The 26,039-nt window shown below is 36.7% G+C and overlaps 1 protein-coding gene and 1 pseudogene across 2 annotated transcripts in view; one reads left to right on the plus strand and one right to left on the minus strand.

Moving 5' to 3' along the window:
• The window catches only part of LOC138152150 (uncharacterized), a 17,600-nt pseudogene extending 369 nt beyond the window's left edge, over positions 1-17,231 (minus strand).
• Positions 1-26,039, plus strand: part of MACROD2 (mono-ADP ribosylhydrolase 2) — a 2,250,628-nt gene that overhangs the window by 1,367,458 nt on the left and 857,131 nt on the right. The gene's annotated exons all lie outside the window — the stretch shown is intronic.

A 26,039-nucleotide genomic window follows, 5' to 3' on the forward strand; every position in this document is an offset into this window, starting at 1 on the left:
GAGAGAGAGAGAGAGAGAGAGAGAGAGAGAGAGAGAGAGAGAGAGAGTTGCCCTATAAATAGAAAGAATGAAAAAAACGTACAAATTAATTTCCTGTTTTATTTCTTGGTAAGATACCCCCTAAGTGGAACAAATAGGAACCAAAATTCTTAAAGGAGTCATGGGACTGAGACCATATTTAAGTGGGACAGTGAAATAGAATAGAAGACAGAATTAGTTAGTTTGGGCAACTATAATAGCTATTTCTGAGAACAACTGCAAGATTGACAGCTTCTGAGATAGAAATTAGTAGGGCAGGATTTTGAAACCAGACCTTTGTACCCTGAATCCAGTCCTCTTTCCTCAGTGCTCTAGTTCTTGCCCTTCTTACTTCCTGCAATCAGGATTTACTCACTATCCTAGAAGTCCTATGGATCATTAGCTGTTTCATAAATACCAGTAGTATGTTAAGGTTGTCTGTCTATTATCTCTCTTTTTCACTATATGACCACACTGACTACTTTTTTCAGCCATACATGGCCTGTCTGCCTTTTATACCAGGTCTCATATGCATTTCCCTGTTGTTAATATGCTACAACCTACTTATATTCACCACAAACCTTTCCATTTCACTTTGAATCATCTATAATCATAATTCTTTTGATAGTGTGGCATTCCAAGTTATATTTTCATATAGTATCACTGGGAAAATATCGTTTATAAAAAGGAATGCTTTGGTAGCAATGACAGAGAGGGGACATCGTATGATGGGAGAATATTGAATTTGGAATCAAAGGACCTGGGTTTGAAACCCTGCTCCAGTAGCTACTAAATGTGTAACTACAAGCAAATTAGTTTTCCTCTCTGAGCCTCAGTTTCCTCTTCAAAAAATATAAAATGTATTAAATCACTTCTAAGGACACTTTACTTCTGTATCCTATGATCTCATGATCCAGAAGGTAATTATATGACATTTAGGCATTGTTTGATAGGCACATGGAGCCAATAAAACTTTTTGAAGAAGAAAGGTCTCAAAACCATATGCATCATTGTAAAGGAAGAGATGGAAGAACTGTGAAGTTGGGGGTGTTGGAAACCTTAAGGAAAGCATTTGGGCAGGTATTGCTTCCCACAGAGGTATGCTGTCTCTAACATGATCCAGACTTTATTACTGCAGTAGGAAAAAAGAAATGCAGGCCCCAAGTATTCATTTGGGAGCAGTAAAGTTCAAATTTACTGTAACATAAATAAATGAAATAGAGAGGAAGGGCAAGATGAATTATCATTATTATCCAGTATTTTTATAGTGCTTTATATCTTGCAGACTGTTTCACAATCAGGTATAATGTATAAGTTTAGTGCCAGTGATAGAAATTTCACAGGCTAAAGAGAAAAAACACTTAGCATATCTATTATGGAGTAATCTATTTATACTTCTTCTGTAAATAGGATACAACCTCGTACTGTTTTTTTACTATTGCAAGTATAATGGAAAGAATGCTAGCTTCAGCTTGGATCTTAATTCTAGTTCTGACATTTTGTGACCTTAGGCAAAACATTTAACTTAGAGACTGTTGGTTCAATGAAAAAAGAGCTTGACTTTGAGTCAGAAAAACCTCAGTGAAAATGCCATCATTCAAACTTAATAGCTATGTGGATCAGCCATGCAATCCCTCTGAGTCTCAGTTTCTTTCTCTGTAAAATGAGCATAATCATATCTGTAGCATATATCAAAGAGAGTTGTCATAAAACTTAAATAATATAATGCATTAAAGCGGTTTGCAAACTTTAAAGAAATTATACACTTGCCAGTTACCATCACTTACTATTTTCAGACTGTTTCTTCATCTATAAAATAGAGATTTCATTCGTACTATATGAGAGAGCACAAACTCAACTAATGCTCTGTCTCTAAGCTGACTACCAGACCAGACAATGCCTCATATCCCCTCGTACCTTCATTTAGTCTATCACAAAGCCCCTCTTCTCAAATGGAGATTAGTTTCCAATCATAAGTAAAGTACATTCATTTGTTCAATCACAGAGCACAAAAAGGTCAAAAGTCCCCCACCCCTGGATCACAATTGAATCTACCCCAGAGTTACAACAAGTTTAAGCACAGCACTTAATACCCAAATGGAGGTCTTTTCTTCATCTTGACAGGAGGCAAGTTCTCAGCAATCTTAGTTCCTGGGGAGACAAGGCTTAGCAAGGCCACAAGATACATTGCCAGTCTCTTCATTGATTCATCCTCTGTTTGCAGAACAGTCCTAGAACCCCTGAAAACATTAGCAAAACCCTCTCCCAGGATTTCTGTAAATATACAGCAAGAAAATCCTTCTTCAGGGCTTCTGAACCAACAGAAAGGTTCCCAGACCCCTGCAACAACAGCACTGTCCTTCACCAGTGGACAGTATTCACTCTCTGTCTGCAGAACAGTCTCAGGAGCTCTTAACCAACAGCCAGGTTCCAGGACTTCTTCAACAACAGGACTGTCTTTCACCAGTGGACAAATATGGCAAAACAACATCAAAAAAGACAAAGTACCAGCAAAACAGCCATGTCTCCTCAGTCCTTGGCTGTTGGGGCAGCTCTGGGGGCAGGTCTCAAAAGTCCAGGGCAATTCAAAGTAGCCCTTAGCAATCCTCTCAGTCTCTCTCTGCCTCCACAAGGGTGCTGCTTCCAAAAAGTTCTTCTGCCTCTCTCTTGTATCTCTCCAAATCTACATCAACAGCTCCTCCCAGTTCGTGTCTCTCTTTTCAAGTCAACAAGTCCATCCCACAGGTGGGATTAACAAGCTCTGGGTTTTAACACAATCAATTTGAAAACCAAGCCAATACAGGGGAATCTTTATATTCCATTACTATCACACCCCTCTAGTCATGCATCTGCATTCTATATTATTCATTTCACCTCTTGTTCTAGGTTCAGGAACAAAATTTAATTCTATCATATTTATATTATTCCTTGAAATAGTATGTCCATTTACTTCCCTAAGGTTAAAACTACCAACCCAGTAATTCCTCAGACATACCCTTCCCTAGCTATCACTCATATATGTGCGCTATTAGGATGTAAGCTTCTGGAGGGCAATGACTGTCTTATTTTTTTGTATCCATACCCCCAGCAGTTAGTATAATGCCAAGCACAGAATAAGTGTTTGATTAATTGCTTTTTCCTCCTTTAAATTTTTATTCATTCATGTTCTATCTGACTCCCAGGATTGTTTACAAAACAACCATCTTATAAACATTTAAGTGTTATTAATTATTAACAATAATTTAAATCATTTGATTGTTTAAGCTTTCCTGCTTTTTGTAACCCTAAGTAATAATGGATTTTTACAAATATGTTTATTTGCTTTGAAATTCGGAACTTTTCCAATATATTTATATCCATATGTTTAAAATAAAAATCAAGTCATTTGATCATTTGTAAACAAGAACATATCCTTAAATATCCCAGTGTTTCAATGGTTCTGTTATCTCATTAATGTGGCTATTCTCTCCAACAATATAGATTATAACCTATTCATACCTGACCACTGTGTACAACTTTCATCCAGGTCCTTCCTTATGTTTCCCTCTTAAGGTCTACTCAACTTGATGCCAAGTGAAATCTAATGAACCAAGCCAGAGATTATTCCTTACTCTCACTGTCATTGTTTCATCTTTTTTTCTCCCCTTTCTGGCTATCCCTGATGACCTTTATTTAATGTTTCCTTTCTAATTCTTTGTTTGTGAGGGACTATCTCAAGTCTTGACCTCCTCCAGTCTATCCTCTACTCTGCTGTCAAATTGATTTTCCAAATGTACAGGACTGGCCATGTCACTCCCTCCTGACCCCTGCATTCAGTAAACTCCACTGTCTCCCTATCATCTCCAAGATCAAATATAAAATGCTCTAAAATCCTTTGTAACCTGGCCCCCTCCTACCTTTCCAGCCTTCTTAAACCTTACACCCTTCCACAGCCTCTATGACACTGTAACAATAGCTTCCTGTCTCACAGGGCATTGGGTTTTCACTGGATGTTACCTAGGACAGGAATTCTGTCTTTCCTCCTTTCTGCCTTCTGGTTTCCCATGCTTCCTTCAAATCCTTGCTTCCTTTAAATCCCACCTTCTATAAAAAGCCTTTTCTGATCTCCCGTAATGCTAATGCCTTCTTTCTGTTGATTAGATACAATTTGTCCTACATCTATACTGGTTATACAGAGTTGTTTTTATGTTTCTCCCATTAGTCTGCGACCTCCTTTAGATTGAGGATTGTTTTTGCTATTCTTTGTGTTTCTAACGCTGAACACAGTATGTGGCTCATAGGAGGAGGTATTTAATAAATGCTTGTTCAATTAACTTGACTTGCAGTCTCTTCATACCTACTATGCCCTTCTCTGTTTGGATGATCCTTGATTTTAGATCTCCATATACTATTCTGTGCCAAGACTCTTAGCTTGTAGTCATAACAAAATCACAAATTAAATCATTGGGCCTTTGTTTTAGAGAGAAGGTTCAAGTTCTTAGAATAACTTTGTAGCTTCCCAAAGGCAATCTGGCTTGTTCTCTTCCTCCTGTTCAGTTTTATTTCAAGGTAACTAAGCACTTACAGCATGTCTTCCATATTAGACTGATGGATACCACTTTCCAGTTACATATTGTAGTCTGAAGAAGAATCATCCTTCATCTGCTTGGTTTTTCTTATGTGGATTCTTAGACAAAACTCTTTTTAATGATTGTGCCTGTCATTTAGGAGACACTGCAATATTTCAGGGGCTTGATGAAATCAACCTAATGTCTTCAGCAAACAGATGCAGCTGGATAGTATCAGTGTATTTGGGAATCCCACAAAGGACTCATGATGGCAGAGAGGCAGTTCTGGGTTCTTGAAAGATCTGCCAGAACAATATTAGTCCTTTCAGGTTTCTACCATGCCAGAGAGGCTTAATGTTAAGTCCAAATAGTAGACTATTATTTGTTCGCCAAGGATCAACCTATGTAAGTGTTGATAGCCTCATCACTAGCAGGCTGGCCTCAGTGATTAATTTTTGGGATGTAACCTTTTCAGGAAAGAAAAATTCAAAATGACCCTTGGTCCTGGTTCCCTGTACTTGTTTTGGCCCTCATAGTGGCAGAGGGGCAAAGGGGACAAAGGATGCTAAGAATCACATATGTTTTAGCCATCTAGAAAAATTAAAGAAATATAAAATAAAATGCTATTTGAATTCCTGGTGTCAAGCTATTATCAGCAGGAGAACTCAGGTGGCATTCAAATTTGGCTTTGCAGGATGGGTCAGAATTTGTCATATGAAGGAATGGTAATATATCCCTGGCAATAAGACAAGGGTAAGCAACTTTCCAGAATATAGATTGTATAGCATGTTCAGTGGCAAAGAGTAGTCCATTTTGCATGGAGCTCATTCAGTGGTGGTAACAGAGGAATGAAAGTAGGGCACAGGTTGAAAAAATGTAGGGAAGAAGATTAATAGGACTTGATGACTGATTGAATTTGCGTTGTGAGGAGAAGCAAGGGTCAAAGATAATGCCAAGATTGCAAGCCTGGGAAAGTGAGTCCATGTCATTACAGACAAAAGACCTGAGGTCAGAAGAAGTAGGTTGAGGATTTGTCTCTCCAATTGGATTAGAGGGCAAAGATCATAACTTTCTGTGTATATGTGTGTGTGTTTTTCTCCAATGTTGAATATAATACTTTGCACACAGTAGGTGCTCAGTAGAGATCTCCAAAATGGTAATATTGAATGGAATTACTATATATCAGAGTTTTTGAAATTTTTTTAATGTTGTTGAAACCTTTGGCTATCTGGTAAAGGTTATTGACCCCTTCTCAGAATAATATTTTAAATGGATAAAATAAAATGTTTAGGCTTACAAATGAAATAATTATATTGAAACAAAATTATGAATATAATAAAAATAACAAGTTTCAGTAGCACCAAGTTGAGTTCATACTTTAGCTAGAAGATCCCATGAAGGTAGGAATGTTTTATTTAAAATTTCCCTCCTCCCCACACCTAAAACAGATCTCTACACACAGCAAATATTTAATACATGTATGGCGAATTGAACTGAAGATTTAAAAAAGGAAGTCTACAAACATAGCATTTTTTTTTGGAATGGAAATTATGGTTGCACTAGTAGTTCCTTCAAACATTCTGATGATTATAGAACAGACAAAAAAGGAAATTCCGAAGTGAACTATGAAAGGAAAGTTAAAAATCAAAAGCTTTAGTCTTTACACAGCAGTTCTCTTGACAGAGATAGAAGAAAAGGCAACAATGCTTTGGAAAGCATCACATTTTGCTCTGATGAGGAATATGCTGAGGGCTGCTTTTACTGGGCAGCAGAATCACAAATCAGCTCTTTCCAACAGGAAAGCATTCTGCACTTCTAAATTGTCCTTTGACAGAGTGTCACCTAATTCTTGGTGACGCTTCTGAACTAAAGGAATATTTGTTTCGTCTTTGATTTCTGAACATAAAAAAAAAGAAAAGAAAAGCTACCCTTAGATTCTAAGAGCAAAGAAGCCACCTCCTGAGCTGCCTAAGTTATTTGAAAATTTCAGAGCCTCTTTCTGCTTTAGACTTGGAACGCATTTTGACCCTTTTAAGTACTAGGAAATTGACAATTACTAGAGGAAAAAAAATTTTTTTTCATCCAATACAAAAAGCATTCATTCACTTATTGGGAACGGGACCCTGTGATTTCATTGCTATAGGGAGCTCTTAGTGATTCAACTCTCTGTACCAGTGAAGTTCAATAGCATCTAGTTTGTCACTTATAGTTTTAAAATAGGATATATTAAGCTGGGGTACATGGATCCTTTAAAAGTAAAGGGTCTGTGAATGGATTTCAGAGTTTCCAAGGACTATGAAGGGGAGAAAATCACATATTTATTCCAATATAATTCATTTCCTTTGGCATATTCTATATTTTGTGCTTTTAAAAACATAATTTTGAGGAGTCTTTAAGTTTTACCAGATTGTCAAAGGGAAACAGGACCAAAAAAAAAAAAGATAGAAAGAAAGGGGAAGGGGAATGGGAAGGGGAAAGGAAAGGGGAAAGGGAAGGGAAAGGGAAAGGGAAGAACCTGAGGCTTAAAGAATTGTCTAAAAAGCACTGAGAGATTAATTTAACTTTTTCAGGGTCACACAGCCAGTACAAGTTATAGATGGGACTTTAGTCAATCAAACAATCAACAATCATTTGTTAAATGACTACTGTGTGGCAGATACTGTGCTAGTTTCTGGTGAGATAAATAGAAAAAAATGAAGCAATCCTTACTCTCATGGACCTTACATTCTAGGGGTGAAACAATGACATAGTATACATACATACATACACATACGCACATGTGTGCACACACACACCAAGTAGTTAAATATGAGTAGTTAGCAGTTGGGGAACTAGAGGAGTTGGGTTGGGGAATTGATTGGGGTTCAAGAAAGGCTTTAAGTAGAAAGCTGGGCTTAAGCTGTGTCTTAAAGGAAGGGAAGGATTCTATGATGTGGTGGTGAAAAGGGAGTGCATTCTAGGCATGAGAAATGAACACCACAAAGGAATGGAAACTGGAGATGAAGTGCCATAAGCAAAGAACAGAGAGAAGGCCAATTTGGCTGGACTACAGAATACAGAAGGGAGACAGATGTCTAATGAAACTGGAAAGATAAATTGACTCCAAGTTGATTAAAAAAAAAGGAGCAAAAAAACCAAAAGCAGAATTTATATTTTCTCCTTCAGGCAATAGGGAGCCACTGGATTTTTCTGAATAGAGGAGGGACAGTCAGTTCTGCTCTTATAGGAAATTATTTTGGCAGAAGTATGGAGGATAGACTGGAGTGGGAAAAATTTTGAGGCAGAGACAAATTAAAAGGCTATTATAAAAGTCCATGTGGGAGGTGATGTGGATCTGAAGTAGGGGGCCATGAAAATGAGAAAAGGAGAATCAAGAGATAATGTGAAAGTTAAAAAAAAAAAGATTTGGCAACTGATAGGATATGTGGTATAACAGAGCATGTTAAAGGAGTTAAAGATAATGCCAAGGTTATGAACTTGGAGGAGATAAAAAAACAGTGGTATCAGAGCATCCACATGTTCCTCCCAGATAGGAAAAGAGAGCTTTTATATAACGCTCACAATTAGAAGTCTTTCTTTTGACTTCAGGGTCAGCTCTCTATCTACTTCCTTGTGCTATATAAGCACCTAACATGCTCAAGATGTGATACTGGGTGAATGGGATACAAATAAAAGAAAAAGTAAAAATAGTCCCTACTCTTGGTGTGCTTACATTTCCTAGAGAAACTTCTAAGCACTACCTTTGTTATTTGTTATATTTTCTCTGTCTGTCCCCCATGCATGGACCACTCTCTCTCCTCATCTCCACCTCTTTCCCCCTCTTCCTTTAAGCCCTAGCTAAAATCCCACCTTGGACTGGAAGTCTTTCCCAACCTCTCAACTCTAGCACTTTCCCTCTATTGATTATTTCCAATATATCCTGTCTATAGCTTGTTTGTACATAATCATTTGTATGAAGTGCCCTCAGTTATACTATGACCTTGAGAACAAGGGCTTCTTAGATTTCTTTTGTGTTCCTGGTGCTTAGCAGAATGTCTGACACATAGTAGGTGGTGATAAATGACAGGTACCTGTCACAGTTTAACGCACATACACACATGTGCACACACAACACAAATGCACATGCATGCACACACACATACATTCACATGCCATATTTTGGTAAAAGTTAGGTTGACCTGGAAAAACCCTGCATGACACATTTCTTGTCTTGCTGCTGGACTAGTTGAAATGACAAGAACCAAACTCGTTATTTTTCAGTATGAAAAAATGTACTTACGTTATAGTCAATTAGAAATAGCTTAGAGAGGGGCGGCCAGGTAGCACAGTGAGTAAGAGTACCGGCCCCAGTGTCGGGATGACCTGGGAGATTGAACAGAAATACCTGGCCGTGTAACCTTGAGCAAGTTACTTAACCCCAATTGCTTTAAAAAAAGAAAAGAAATAGCTTGGAGGCTATAGTGGAGAGTGTTAGACTTTGAGTGAGGAAGACGTGGATCCAGATTGAACCTTTAACAAATGATTTGGCAAAGCACATCATATTGCCACAGCCACTTGTGTTTGTATGGCTCAGAGAGCTAAAATTGATTTTGATATTTTTAAATAAAATCAAGCTTTATTTAAAAATATTAAAAACCATTCTTAACTCATAGGTTTAAAAAAAACAAAAAAACAAAAAACAGGCAATGGGATGGATTTGGCTTTCATTTGAAACTGGTCTAACATGCGTTGAGAGGCAGCAAGGTGATACACTAGGTAGAGCATTGGGCCTGGAGTAAGGAAGCTCTGAATTCAAATCAAGCCTCAGACACTTAATTGCTATGTTATGGTAACTATTATTATTAGCCAAGTCATTTATGTTGTAAAATAGCCTTAGGTATACACCCTATGACTGGCACAGACTAGATGCTGTATAAATGGTGATATTGTTTACTTATTTTAGTCCTGCCCAACTCTTCAGGACCACATTTGGGATTTTCTTGGCAAACATACTGAAGTGGTTTGCTGTTTCCTTCTCCATCTTGTTTTACAGATGAGGAACTTAGGCAGTTAAGTGTTGGTAGCTGGATTTGAACTCATGAAGATGAGACTTCCTGATTCCAGATCCAGTGCTCTATCAGTGGCCACCTAGCAGTCCACAAAACTTGTACCTAATATTATTAACCAAGTCACTTATCCTCTAAAAAGACTCCCTATGACTTATATACAAAGTTACAACTTTGACTCTGGGTAGGTAGTCCTCACCCTGGAATATTTCAGTTAAGGAAATTATGTACTCTTTATATATTGGTGCAAAAACTGTTCAAATATAGTAATGGAAGTATAACAAGTCTTAGGATAGAAAATATTTTTTTTATATTCAGTTAATTTTGACTAATCAATAGTCATTTGACAGTCAATAAATATTTATTAGGTGCCTACTATGTTGCCAGGCACTATGCTAAATTGGACATACAAATAAGTTAGTTCCTGACTTCAAGCTGCTTATAGTCTAAAGGGGAAGACAATAAAAGGAAGCTGAATAATGAAGTTAGCTTCCCTGGAAATGTCTGAGTCCTCTACAAAGGGAGGCCTGCCTCTAGCCCTCTAGGTCACATCTACATTACCATGACTAATGAAGGTATTTAGCAAAACTGTGAAATGATTAAGATTTTTTCCACGATCCATATTACCTCCTTTTCCTATGACCCTCTTCCTACTGCTTCAATCATCCTTCTCAGCCCTAACCTTATAATCTTGTAGCACCTTTCAGGTACTTGCTGTCAGCAAGTCTATCTATCAGCAAATACATACTCATGTATTTCTGATAGAGAATCCCAGTCCTACTATGTTAAGGAAGATGTCAGTTTAATTTTGTTTAAAAAAAACTTCAGGTCCCCAAAAGAATAAAACTCCAATGGTGGCATTTCACAGGCCATGCCTATCTAAACTGGGTGATATTAGGTTAATATTAATTAGGTGATAATAAGTTACATGACTTTACCAGACCTAAAATCATACCATCTTCATGATTGCATACTCCAGCTAGCATAGAGGGAAGAATGGGGAGCTTTATGAGAACTGTAAAAAAAAAAAGAAAGGGCCTCCAGGCCCTAGGGTACTTAGAGAATTGAGCTGCTTCTAAGCCTTATCCACCTTATATGGATATTTTCAGTTCTTTACTCCATTGTTCCCGTGGACTTTCTATGTTTGTAAGTACATCCCATGTTTGTGGCAGAAGTACTTTCTTTTTTTTGTAGTAAATACCTTTATTAAGAGATAATTGTGTCTGTGTACTACCTGCTGATTTTTAGTGAGAGGCACACTAATGGGTGCTAATATACTGTCGTTTTAGAAAGAATCATACACAGAGTGACCTTAAAACCTGAGGTAGTGAGTTCCCTGACTGAACCAATGTACAAAACTCTGAGTAGAAGTTGGGGAGTACCTCAAAGTTAGAACTACAACACTATACATAAAGAACAGGGCATAGCTCTGAACCTGGAGTCAAGAACTGAGTTCAAATATAGCCATAGACACTTATTCTAGGCAAGTTACTTAACCTCTGTCTGTCTGTGTCCTTATCTATAAAATGGGGATAATAATAGTATCTACCTCCCGAGTTGTTAAGATAAAATCAATTAATATTTGTAAAATTCTTTACAAATTTTAAAATACTATGCAAATGCTACCTGCTATTACTGTTACTTAGCCTTAATGTCCATTTTTCTGTCATTCCTCTATAACAACCTGTTAAATTTTGTAAAAATGGGGTTCTCAGATTGCTATGAGCTCTAGATACTATGCATGAGTGGGTATCTCTATAAATTAGATTGTAAGCTCATTGAGGGCAAGGACTATTTTTTTTTTAATTTTTGGTCTCTCTTTGAATCATCTACAATAATTAGCACAGTGCCTGGCACTTAGTGGGTTCTTAATAAATGTTTATTGAATGATTGAACAGTTCCACAGTACCCTGCCTTTTAAAGGTATGTCAAATAGTTACATATTACTTCCTACTACAACTCTGAGATCCAGTCCAAGCCCTCACTGTCCCCTTGGAGTCTGGCCCAATCTCCCATTTCTTTAGGACAGAAACTTGTCAGAAGTTGTATGCCTGAATCCATTGTGAATTTGCATCTATATTGCTTGGATCAGCTAATGTCCCTTTGAGACTTCCCATTATTTGAAGAAAACACTGAAGGGTAGAAGAGTGAGGAATGGAGACTCCAGCACTCTCTTAATCTATTGGAGTATACCATGCTGCTTGCCAAGCTTGATTTACTGTGTTCCCCCCATCCCCTTCCTGTAACTTGTACCTTAATGTATATGAGGTCTGTGTGTGGAGTATGAGATGTGTCATAATTATAATAGCCCCTTTGTGACTAAGGCTGATATTAGAGATCCTGTTTGCATTTATGTGGCCTTAAAGATGGTTACCATTTCTGAAGCAAAATTAAGTGGTAATGTCCAATAAATGAACATTTCCTGGCAATTAGAGCCGGAGGATTGGAAGACCGGAAGCCAAATGTAAGGCCCTTAGTCTCGATATTTATTGTCTGACAGGAAAAGCCAACCCAGAGGGCATTATTATCCCTCTTACAAACTGAAAATATAAAAATAATAAAAAGGAAAAATGGAAGTAATTACCTTTATGTGTGCTGTAAAATTGTAAGCTGAATTGCTTGTCTGCCATCAGAGTTATCTGTTTCAAGTATGAGAGGCCAGTGGGACAACACCATTCTGGTAGCAGAAGACAAACTTAAAATAGTATTCGAGTTTTGTGCCTCCTACTTGAAAATGTATAGGGAACTTGCTCACTTACCATTTCTCTTTATTCTCTTCACACACACTATATAAGAAAGGGAACCTGTTTTATCTGAATTAAAAAAAAACTCATTTCATCTCTTTTGCCTTATGTTCTTGGAGCGTAAGCATTTCAAGAGTTTAGATGCATAAGAATTTGTTTGGGACTTGAGGTCTCCACTGTTACAAAACTTACCATGGAAAGGACCTTTTAACCTAATGCACCCAATATGGAAAGCAGGCTGAAACAATATGAGAGCACCCTTTTCCAAAAAGTAATAGTGAAGAAAAAATCTATGGTGTTTATGTAAAAGACTGTAATTAGGTTCTGATAATTAGATCCCAGTAGGTTAAGATCAGATATTTCCCCCCACAACAACAACAAAAAATGAGTGCAGGATGTCATTTCTGCAAGAATGCAAATAGAATTGGAATTTTTAATGAAGATTGTGTAACAAAAATGAGGCATTTTAATTCTTGCACCTGGGAGACTTTCATAATGAAATGCAAATTAATTCTGAATTTTTGACCTCTGTTTTGTTGATTACAGCCTAAAAACATTCATTCTATTTCTATAAGTACATATTTTTAATAAATAATTTCACATAAGGTAATATATTAAGAGGAAAAAATATCTTTATACCTGTGGTTGGAAACCATGACTCATAGTGAAGCCAGTTATAATGAATTTCTTTATGAAGATAGACGATTGATTTTATTCTGAATGACTTCAAATTTCAGTCATGAAGAAAGATGCAAAGATCAAGGATGAAATATTTCATTGAATCTGGAGATAAATGCTATCTAATAAATTAATCTATGATGGTTCTTTAAAAGCACCAAGTAGCTCAGAGTTCTCCCTCATTTCTCTAGCAATGTCCTTTATTGAGAATTTGATCTGTGACTATTTTATTTCCTGATTGCTAAAACATGTAACAGTAGAGCTTCCTTTTCAAAGCTGTAAAGTCACAAGTCTATAATTTAGCAAGACTTCTCTTGATAAAAACCAGTTGGATTCAAAGCAGTGGTTCCTATTGCTGTTCCTTACTGTCCCATGGCATATATTAGTGATGAATCAATCCAACAACAAGCACTTACTAAGATCTTCTCAGCTGCTTTTTTGTTGTTGTTGTTCAGTCACATCTACCTCTTTGTGACTCCATTTGAGGTTTTCTTGGCAAAAATAATGTAGTGGTTTACCATTGTCTTCTCCAGCTCATTTTAAGATGAGGAAACTGAGACAAACAGGGTTAAATGACTTGCTCAGGGTTACTCAGTTAATAAGCATCTGAGGTCAGATTGGAATTCAGGTCTTCTAGACTCCAGGCCTGGTGCTTTTTCCATGAGTTAGCTGCACCATAGTAGGTGCTTATTAAATCTTAATAAAAGCTCATTGACTTTCAAATACTGTGTTAAGCACTGGGGATACAAATTTTTTTTTAAAAAAAGTATGATATTTCTGATAGTTGCTTATGCTATATATATTATGTCCTTACCTTCCATACCCTATATTCTTTTTTTTTTAAGCAATTGGGGTTAAGTAACTTGCTCAAGGTTACATGGCCAGTTATTTCTGGGTGTGATGCTAAGTATCAGAGTCTGGATTCAATCCCAGGTCATCCTGACTCGGGGGCCGGTGCTCTTACTCACTGCGCCACCTGGCCACCCCTTTTTAATTATTTTTTTTTTTAAGCAGTTGGAGTTAAGTAACTTGCTCAAGGTTACACGGCCAGTTATTTCTGGGTGTGGTGCTAAGTATCAGGGCCCGGATTTGATCCCAGGTCATCCTAACTCTGGGGCCCATACCCTATATTCTTTACAGCAATCTTAATCTCTTTATTTTCTTGACCATTTTAAATTATTGGGACTGCTTTCATTATATCTATGCCTGGGGCAATAAGTGAAATAATACATATATATTCTCACAGAATTTCAAGAGTCAGAAGGTACCTCAGAGATTATCTAGCTTGACCCCTTCATGGACAAGAATTCCTTCTCCAGATAAGAGGTTATCCTTTGTCTGAAGACCTATAGGTATCTCACAACCCCTTGAGACAGTCTATTCTACTTTGAATAACTAGTTATTAAGATAGTTTTTACGAGGGGCGGCCAGGTGGCTCAGCTAGTAAGAGCACCGGCTCCAGTGTCAGGATGACCTGGATCAAATCCGGGCTCAGATACTCAGCACCATACCCAGAAATAACTGGCCATGTAACCTTGAGCAAGTTACTTAACCCCGATTGCTTATAAAAAAAAAAAAAAGATAGTTTTTACTTACATAGACTCTAAATCTGCCTTTCTGCAACTTCCACTTGTCACTTCAAGTTCTCTTTTCTGACATCAAGGCTAATTCCTCTGCCATGTTAGAAAGCACTTCAGAAATGGACAAGGTGAAAACGAGGCTGTGTGGACCCAGGCAGGGCAGCTGGCTCAGAAGATGGCCTATCAGTAACCACAAGTTAAGAATTGGTTAGGGCAAAGATGAGGGCACGCTGTTCTAGAGATTGCAGAGCCAAATGCAAGAGTTCTTCCCAGGCATGGAATCTGTCTGCCTCAGTTTCCTTAACTGTAAAACTGGGCATAATAGCACTTACTTCACAGGGCTCTTTTGAACTTAGTGCTTATCATAGTGCCTGGCATATAGTAGGCATTTAATAAATGTTTTTTTCCCTTCCGTTTTCATTACTTCTATAGTTACATCACACATCTAATGTGCATTCAGAATATATTCACTGATAATAACCTCCAAAAGACCATCTGAATTCAAGTCAGTTTCACTTAAATCATTACAACTCTAAATTCTATTGTGAAGAAAATAAGTTCAGGAATTCATTCTGGAATATGAAGAACCATTGGATTATTGAGGATGGGCTAGTTTGGGTTATTTATTCTCTGTTTCCTTCAGGAGGCCATATATGAAGTAATAGATGCAAAAATTCATAGCCAAGATATGGGAGTGGAGCATAAATATTGCATAGATGTTGCATGCACAGTAGGGAGATATATGGACTATAGACACCAAGACAACTTCTTGCCTGAGTATTGCAGAGTGTGTATTCTTTTTTTTTTTTAGAACAAGGCAATTTATTAATAATTCTGGTGTGGTTTGTCCTAATGTTTCTTGTTGGCAGCTGCCACCTTTCTGGCAATTCTGTCTAGATCTCTCTGTTCCTGAGGTGTCAGCTTCCAGCCCCCGTCCTGGTCCTTCTCCACCATATTAACCTCTCCAGGGCCTACAGAACCCTCCAGGCCATGGTCTTGGAGCCTCTGATGAAGTGGCTGCGCATGACCCTGTTGCACAGGTGCACACCATAGATCTTGGTCATGGAGCGCACACAGGTGCCACCTTGGAGGTACAGGTTCCAGACTGGAGGCAGCCCGCGTGTAGAACCAGTTCCTTACGCTTAGCCAGTTTGACTGTATCCACCCATTCTTGGACTTTCAGTTTGCCTGATTTTTTCAGGAAGGTGGCCAGGGCCCACACAAACTCTTGCTGGTTCATGTCCTTCACCATGACTCCCAGCATCATCTTGCAGGGTCTGCATGGCCAGCCAGGGGAGAGAATGTGTATTCTTAAAGTGCAGGTGGAAAATGTCCCTTATGTACACATTCTAATTAGGCACTAGATTTTAGGGATAGAAGCATTGCCCCTGAGCCTATGTGGCCAATAACTCTGTGTATCTTTCAAAACTATGTAGGGAAATGGTTTAATGGGCTTTTGGAAACTACTTCACCACTCATTGGAGACTGCTTAGCATTTTACATCCCATCTCTTAACAACACCCAGGTTAATTCATATTTTGGGAATGAAGGAGTGGCCAAATATAAAAGCCCTCCTTTCCTTAAACAAAAGGAGAGTCTTCCATCAGCAATAGCCTCTTGATTTTCCTCATTCCTAGAGGGCTTTCCCTTGCAGCTTTACATTACTCAATACTCAGCTCTCCAAATCCTAAGTCAGGGAATTGGCCAGGGTATTTATTAATCACTTGTGTCTCCAGCTAACTGAACTAAGCAAATTAAAGAGATGTAGTGCCTGCCCTTGAGGGACTAGCCATATAAAATGCATGGCATCAACCCAAACCAACAAATAAACAAAGGAAAGTGTAGTATGCCACAGAGACTAAACAATTACTCATGGGAAGAGATGGATTGAATTGGCACAATGTCCTTAAAAGTTACAGGGGGTTTCCTCCTTCACAAGATTGGCTGAGGTTGAATCTACTTTTCTTAGCCTCTTCTCCCCTTTATTTATATATATTGGGCAAATTATTGCTATGCTATAATTCTACTTTTCAAGTAAATGTTTAATATGTATGTGTATATATATATATACACACACATATATATCACATATATATAGAAAATATTTATATATAAATATTTTAGCTATATATGCATGTATGTGTATATCTACACACTCACATACACAGATATAAATTCATTTCCATGCCACTGAATTGACTGTGCTATAAATCACAAGACCCACCAGTCAAACATTTTTCATCTCATCATTATTTTAAATTTCCAATTCTTCATGGTAGTACAACTATTAACCTTACAGTTTCCTAGGATGGCGTGACTAAAGCTTGGTACCAACAGGACACTTTGAATTTATTCTCAGTATGACTACCAGATGCCATGTCTGGTTATTTTAGGAAACAGAGACTTCTCAGTTCGTATCATTATCGAAATGAGAGTATTCCAAGAAAAACTCAGGTATAGCAAGTAGCAACGTTCCTAATTTTAGTGATGACTACCAATTATAAACTAGGAATGAGAATAACTGTGGAAAAACTTAATGAAAATGAAATCCTTTTTTAAGGACAATAACTATGTCTTGTCTTTCTATATCTCTGAGGACTTATCCATAGAATATTACAAAGAATGAGTACTTAATAAATGTAGGAAGAAGGATGGAAGGGAGGGAAAGGAGGAAGGAAGGAAGGAAGGAAGGAAGGAAGGAAGGAAGGAAGGAAGGAAGGAAGGAAGGAAGGAAGGAAGGAAGGAAGGAAGGAAGGAAGGAAGGAAGGAAGGAAGAAAGGAAGGAAGGAAGAGAAAGGAAGTAAGGAAGAGAAAGAAAGAGAAGGAAAGAAAGGAGGGAGGGAAAGAGAAAGAAATAAATTCAGGCTGAATCATTTTTCTTCATTATTAGTACAGAGGACGAAAAGGAAACAGTTCTTTCTTTCTGTTACCTAAAAGTAAAGAGTTATTGATGAAAATAGTCATGCAGATGCTTCCTCCCTAATTTCTGCAGCCCTTGGGAGTGGAGGAAAAATGGAGAGTGATGAAAATGTCTGAGCCACCCTAACTATTCCAATGCTCAATAAAATAGACAATGAGAGACCAAGAGAAGCAGTGACATTATACTTTTCTTCCTCTCCATTTGACAAAATAGAATGTTTTTATTTTTTCCTCACTTAATAGTGCTTTATTTTTTCCAATTATATGTAAAAATAGTTTTCAAAATTCACTTTTATAAGATTTTATTTCAAATATTTTTCTCCCTTCCCCCTCCCCAAGACAGTAAGCAATTTGATATAAGCTATACATGTATAATCATAGTAAACATATTTCCACATTGGTCTTGTTGTTAAAGAAGAATCAGAAAAAAGAGAAAAAAATCATGAGAAAGAAAAAAAAGAGAGAGAGAAAATAGTATGCATCAATCTGCATTCAGATGCTATAGTTTTTTCTCTGTGTGTGGACAGCATTTTCCATCATGAGCCTTTTGGAATTGTCTTAGATAATTGTACTGCTGAGAAGAGCTAAGTCTAGAATTGCTTTTATGTTATGCATTCTTACACTAGTAGTACTTTGTGGCAGGCCATAAAATAATATAGAATCAAAATCATAGACCTTCAGTATTGAAAGAGTTTATGGTGACCTCTCCTATTCCCCATTTTACAAATGAGGCCATTGAAACTTAAATGACTTCAACAAATGTACTGTTAGAACTTGATAGAATCTGGATCTCTAGCTCAGTGCCAGAGTAGGAAGAAGTAAGGTCGGAGCACTATTACAAAAAGCTCTCTTAAAGCCAGGAACTCCTATAATTTTAGACCTCCTCCATGACCCTAGAGCCAAGGCCACATCTCTGTTGATCCATCCTACCCTGCCCCCCCACTCCTCATCCTCCTAGCCATTAAACATCTATGTGCTAATACCCAACATTCTTCCCTTTCAGGGAAATATTGTCCCACCAACATCTCTTAGCCAACACGATTACTGTTCTCTGACATTGACTCACCATTTCTGCTATGACCGATAATTCCTGGTTGGTCATAGCATAAGGATATCCAGTGACTCTTGTTGCCTAACCTGGCATGCTCCTTTGGGAGATTGAGTTGGCCCAGCCACACTTTCTTGTGCCATGATAGAAGTGTGACTAATGTCCCTGTCTCTGACTGAAACTCTATTTGGGAATCTTAAGATCTAGAGGCCTAGGCAACTGCCTACTTTGCTGTTCTGTTAGCTTGGATAAACATTGCCTTCCAGTTTGGTTCCCTATCTTCCATTCTATTCTGTTTCTCTCTACTTTTATTTATAGGTACATATCTTTAAATTTTTAAGTATTCAACTCTTATATTCTCTACCTGTGTCTTTCCTGATACAAAGCAAAAAAAAAAAAAAAAAGAAAAAGACAGCCCAAAGAAAAGGATAGATTTTTACTTCATTAGGAGCTGTTACTTACCTCTAAATAGAGTTTAAAATTGAAATCTGAAAACCATTAGCTTGCTCCTGGTTTTTCTTATGAGAGAATTAGGATTTCTCATTATCTCTTGGATCTCAAATATTCCCTGGATGGATTCAAATAGTTAATCCAGTTAAGAAATACTTTGTTCCATGTTTTAATGCATTTCCATATCAGGAACATTTCTATTGATAGATTGTACCTCTGGGCACTGAAAAAAAGCCCTCTCTTTTTTGGTGCAAAATTATTTAGCAAATTAAACAATACTATACATAAAATTACTCTTTTCCCATTTAAAATAATTCCTTTTCAGCTAGGGTTACAATTTCAGATCTACCTTGCTGGAGAAATTTCTTTGGTAGAGCATTCTTTATAATAAATGATGCCATTGTGGAGAGATGGATCTCAAAGCAATTTTCTGTGAAGTTTTTAAAAAAATTAATTTGTTCATTTAGTTGCAGTAGAAATCAATCCATCAACACATTTATTGTATACCTACTCTTACAAGGTACTCTTACAATATAAAAGTCACAGTCACCTCTTCAGGGTGAATGAATGACTTAGAAGTGGAAGATACTAGTAGTAATCTATTTAAATCCCCTCTCGAGCAAGTAGTCAGGAAGGGATTAAAATCATTTCCTCTGATTCCAAATCCAAGGCCCCTTTGTGCTGTATGATGATTATTTCCAGGAGCATACTCTCCAATTGAATAGACAAAATTTGTGAAGGTAAATTAATAATACCCATAAAATGCTAAGTAACAAAGAAGTATTAAACGATGATAACTGCCATCAATGATCATCCACAAAAATTTACCAAGCAGTTTAATCTCTGGGCTAAAAGTGTAGAGACAATAAGAGGTGGTTAGAAGTCATTAGAGAAGGGAGAAATCACTGTGAAATCACAGTCAGGCAAAGTTCAGCAGAGAAGGTAAAACTTGCATATAATTTTCAAGAATAAGCTTCAGTTAGGTAGATGAAGAAGGTGGGGCATGGGCAAGGACAGAAAAGGGAGAATATGCCTGATCTGGTCAAGAGACAGTGGGCAGAGCATTCTAGCTGGAACATACAGAAGTAAGATCGGCAAGGTAGATAGATTGGACCTAAATTGAGAAATACCATATATATATACAAGGATTTGGACTTTATCCTGGTATACAGTGTGAAATGAGTGAAGGTTTTTAAAAAGAAAAGGGATATGATGTAAACAGTATTTCATAAAGGCATAGGGGGATAGGACTTGGGACTCTGACTTCATTGGTATAGGGAGTTTCCAGCTAGGAACATCCTCAACCAATGCAGATCAACTGCTTCTCTGCAATGTATAATGTGCAGCCAGGTATGCTTTAGAGGCAGGACTTGAACCCAGGTCTTTCTTGTTCATTGTTTCCATGATGATATCTATCCATCTCATCTTCTGCCATCTGCTTTTCCTTTTGCCTTCACTTTTTCCCCATCAGGGTTTTTTTTTTCCATTGAATCTTATTTGAATCATTATGTATTCAAAGCATTTAAGCTTTGACTTCATTATTTGCCCTTCCAGTGAACAGCCTGAATTAGTTTCTTCGAAAATTAACTGATTTGATCTCCTTGCTGTCCACAGAACTCACAAAAGTCTTCTCTAGCACCTAATTTGAAGGCCTCAATTCTGCAGTGCTCAGCTTTCCTTATAGTCTAACTCTCACAGCCATATACTGCTACTGGAAAAAACATAGTTTGGAATATATGGACCTTCATTAGCAAGGTTATGTCTCTGCTTTTTAGTATGCTGTCCAGATTTGCCATAGCTTTCCACCCAAGAGCAAGTATTTTTTAATATCATGGCTTCAGTCATCATCTGCTGTGATCTTTAAGTCTAAGAATATAAAATTTGATGCTGCTTCCTTTTCTTCACCCTCTATTTGCCAGGAAGTGATAGGAACAGTTGCCAATATCTTAGGGTTTTTTTTGTCTGTTTTTTAATGTTAAGCTTCAAACTAGTGTTTACATTCTCCTCTTTCACCTTTATTAAGAGGTTTCTTAATTCCTCTTTACTTTCTGCCATCAGATACTTATCAAAAGTTGAATGAAAGAAAAAAAATAAGAATTTAACTGTACCAATCTGGAAATTTTCATTTTGAGTAGTATTTTCCAGAAACTTATTCTATTTGTTAGAGGGTGTATTTATTATGTGAGATGATTCTGCTTCCATGAGAGCAGTATTTGAATGTTATTTTTCTGTTTAACTTTTGGGTAACATAATGTTCCTTTTAGTATTAACCTTATTGTGGACAAAATGAATGACACTATGCATATTTTGTTGGCTTTCATTAACATTATACAATTGGATTTTCTTGTCCTTATTTTTCTTAGTACTCTGAATGTGGTTTCATATATTAATGGGAAAGCTAGTTTATTTCTATTGTCACAGTGTATTTCCCAGAAAATAAACATATACCCTCTTTTTAAAAGAATTGATAAGTCTTATATGAAGTAGAAACATTGCATTTTCTCAGTCATTTTTATATTATAATTAATATAGACATAATGGTATGTTGATTTTAATCATCTAAGTACATTCAATTTACCTAGTAATTTTAAAAATATATTTTTAATGTTGATCTTAAAAATGGCTATTAGTTCATTCTTGTAGCCTTTCATCCATATTTTCACCTTGGGAAATGGAGAATCTGGTAAATGGTTTTTACTTCTCCTTTGTAAGAAAAAAATAATACTTCCTCCCCCCCTCCCCCCACAAAAAATTGCATAGGAACATTTATAGCTCTCGATAAATTTAGCTGATTTTGTCACATTTTGGAACTCAGAAAGCTTAAAGTCTCTGGGGACTGGGCACCTTTACTTAATCAAGTCTTGTCTTTGCTGTGGTAGCATGGCTTCAGCTAAGTTCTTAACGGACATACACTAATTCATAGTGTGTAACCTGCATAAGGCATGATTTGCATCCTCTTTTGTTCTGAGAAGGCCTATTTCAGACTTAGGTTGTCTCTTATTATAAGAGAATATGCTAACTCCTGGAAGGAGCTAAGACCTTTTTTTTTTTTTGCCTTCTGATTGTCTGTGGTGATTTTGCTAAGAAATCTAAAGAATGTGAGAGTCTACATTCATTTCTCTCTTATTAATGGTCAGTTATCCTATAAGATGATATTAGATTGTCAGCCCCTTAAAGGAAGTCATCATGCCTTACTTAATTTTGTACTTTTGATAGTAACAAAATGAATTTAAACTCATTCCTTTCTGCCTACCTGGTACATACAAAAATCAGCATTGTATCCTAGAAAAAGATGCTGGATTTAGAATCAGAACACCTAATTTTGAATTCTAACTGTACCACTAATTAGTTTGTTGACATGGCAGCTCATTTCAGCACCTTGAGTCTCATTTTTCTCATCTATAAAGTGGGGATGATAACACTTATTCTACCTATCTCAACCAGTTTTGAGAAAAACTCTTGGTAAACTCTAAAGTGCTCGTGAATGAGTTTCTTTTCTTTTTTTTTTGTCCATGTTATTACATTGCCACTTGAACTGTGACATGTAGGCAAGATGTTTCCAAAGCCAATTTAGGCCTTACTTAGATTTTTATAAGCCCTTTTACTGGGCCCCAGAAGCTTACAGGGCTTTGTCTAGACAATAGTAATGTCTCAGAGAAAGAACACAGAACAGCCAAACCAGCAATCACAAGAGACAAGGAAAATGATGGTCACAACAGCAGGGCCAACAGCTGCCAAGAATGTCCTGAACTGCAAAAGAAGCCAATTGAAACTTGAAAGCCACATCAGACCACCTGTGGTCTACAGTATCAAAATACATATGCACACGCATACATATGTGGAAGGAGTCGCAGGAATGATGGGCTACATTCCACATATAAAATATATCTGTCATTCACAATTTCTGTTTTACATAAATTTTGGTTGAACAAGCTAGACTTTATAATGAATATAAATTAGTGAGGCTTAGAGGGAGAACACTTCTGTTGGTAAGGAAAATATACCCAAAATTGTATTATATGGTATTATTTATCCATTTGTCTTAAACAGAAAATAAATGAAATTATTCTCAAAGGATATTCCGAAGTTGGTTTTGAATGCTCACCATTAAAAGTTGAAAGAGTAACATGATTACATTATTCAGCATGGCCTGGATTACACCAGAAACCACTGGGATATATATTCATGTATTTATTTTTCCTATGTGTTTCTGACATTGGTGTCTAAGGAGTATCTTGAGACTTGTCTTAACATGTTTTTTATAATGAATACATGGACTGATATAAATTATTAACTTCTCCCTGGACAGGGTCCATTCATATTCCATATATTACTGTAGCATTATTTGTTTCTCATCAGTTATTCTTGGTCCTATTCCATTAAAGAGAAACCCACTCTTCATTATATTTGTCTATTACTAAGAAGGTACGTTAGCCAAGTAGTCTTTCAGTCTATTTGATCCTAGAATTTTTTCTTAGGTAAACCTTCGTGTAGTCCCAGGAGTCTGTCTGAAAGAGGAAAAAAAACAACACAGAAAAAAACCAAAGCAAGCTTCTTTTAACTTGGCATAAAATAACAATTCTCAGACAGAGGTTGTTCTATAAATGACAGTCGTTTGTATAAAGTTACTAGTTCAGAAGGAGGTGGTATTCTGGTGGGTTTTGGTAACTGATCCTTTAGGATTCTCAAAGACTGTTCTGTTTCAGCCACACACTGTCAGTATTAAACTGTTGAGACTCCAAAAGTGATTAGTTTATACAAAAGATGACAACTGTTAGGAAAGTGATCAGGGCCAGAAACTGGTAAATCATCTGTGTGTCTACCCATCTCTCTCTGATTTCAAAGGTGATCTTAAAGAGCATATATTACGTTAGTGTCAGTGTGTAAGGGACAAAAAAGGCAAACCTTAGCCCTCAGTTCTGCCTCCTCACCTTACTTTCAGGGTAGCTGTTAATTCAGTATGGATCAGAATCATCTTAATAAATCTCTCTTTTAAAACTCTTACTGGTCTGCTTTTATATTTTGAGGATTTTTAGAATGTTAAAGCTTTGAGGGAACTTAGATAATCTAAGCCAAACCTATTTTGAAAGTAAGAAAACTGAGGCCCAGAGAGATGAAGGCACTTGCCCAAAGTCATAATATTGATGGCAAAAAAAACTTTTAAGAAGCTATTTGTGGGATTCCATTATGTGTTCAGTAAAAGTAAGAAATGTTTGAGACATTCAGGGGTTCATGCCAGTGAATGTCTTTTGATTGGTTTCATAGGGCTGTTTCATTGACAATTCATTATTTAGCCAGGTAAACGAATCAACAATTCAGATCAACAGTAATATATTATCAATATCATAGTTTTTTACTAAAATGATAAATTACTAGTGGTGGGTCATGTTCACCAGCTATATATGGCTACAGTTTAAAATCTCATGTTTATTTTCACTTAGATTATGTAAATGTATTTCAGGCCACAATGACCAAATCCTTCGTACTGTGTTCAGTTGTTGGCAGAACAGTTTAAGAGGATGTTGATAAACTAGATAACATTCAGAACAGGGCAATCAGGCTAGTGATCGACCAAATAAAAATCACAATGAGTGGTTGGAGAAAGTGGAGTTATTTTTCAATTTCTTTTCAATTTACTATCATTTATTTTCTCTCACTACTTCAACACAGGGGTAGGGTGGATATCAAATCTTTTGTAACAAATATGCATAGTCAAGTAAAATAAAATTCCAGCATTGGCTGTGAACAAAAATCTGTATCGACATTCTACATAACCTGTCTGAGATTTAGCATTCTTTGTCTCCTTGCTGTGGAACCATGATTGGTTATCACATGAATCCCCATTCTGAAGCCTTCAAAGCTGTTTGTTTTTACAATGTTATTTTTACATGAATCATTCTGCTGTTCTTCTCACTTTACCCTAGATAATGTCATATGAAATTTTCCAAATTTCTTTTAAATTTTGCCTTTGATCATTTCTTATGGCCCAACAGCATTCTACTACTTTGATATACCATGATTTGTTTAGCCTGTTCTTCAATTGATGAGGACCCCCTTAGTTTGCACTTCTTTGCTGCTACAAAAAGAGCTGCAGTATACTGTACATATACGTCTCCTTCTTTCATTGATCTCTTTGAGGTATTTGCCTAGTAGTGGAATAACAAGGTCAAATGGTTTGCATAGCTTAGTCATTTTTGTTGCCATAATGCCAAATTGCTTTCCAAGATGTCTGGACCAATTAACAGTTCCACAAAAACAGTAAAATCATTTTTCTTTTTTTTTTTTGTCATCTTTATCATTATGATAGGCATAGGTTAAAACCATAGATTTGTTTTATTTTGCATATCTTTATTATTGATTTGGTACATTTATTCAAAAGCCATTGATAACTTGAATTTCTTTCATTTGGAGTGACCTGTTCATATATTTTGACCAGGGAGCAACTGAGGAACACCTCCTATTCCTTTAAATTTCAGTCAGTTCCTTACATAGCTTCTTATAAGTAAAACCTTTATCAGAGAAATGTGTTGCAAAGATAACTGGGGACGTATAGACAGGAAAAGAGAGGACTAAGGTGAAGGGAGAATTACATTGGATATCTTCACATATTTACAGGTCTATCACATAGGAGAGAGATTAAATTTGTCCTTTTTGGTTCTAAAAGGAGGAACCAAAAGCAATAGGTGAAAGTTACAAAAAGGCAAATTGAGGATACAGAAAAAGAAAAACTTTATATCAATTAAAACTGTACCAAAATGTAATGGGCTGCCTCAAAAGCAAGTGATTTTACCCTCATGGAAGTCTTCAGACAAAGGCTAGATGACTATTTGACAGGTATGTCGCAGAAGATATTATTGTTCAGGTGAAAATTGGACTAGATTCTGTCCTCTCATGTCTCTTCAAATTCTGAAGTTCTGTAATTAGGAAAAAAAAGATATTTTTGCATAGCCTTTAAAGTTTATAAAAACATCTTACATATCTATTGTCTTGTTTGAACCTTACAATAACCC

Source organism: Petaurus breviceps, unplaced genomic scaffold (assembly GCF_028583685.1).
Source record: "Petaurus breviceps papuanus isolate PSGF00001 unplaced genomic scaffold, PetGlider_PUasm1.0 90919, whole genome shotgun sequence".
Taxonomy (NCBI): Eukaryota; Metazoa; Chordata; class Mammalia; order Diprotodontia; family Petauridae; genus Petaurus; species Petaurus breviceps.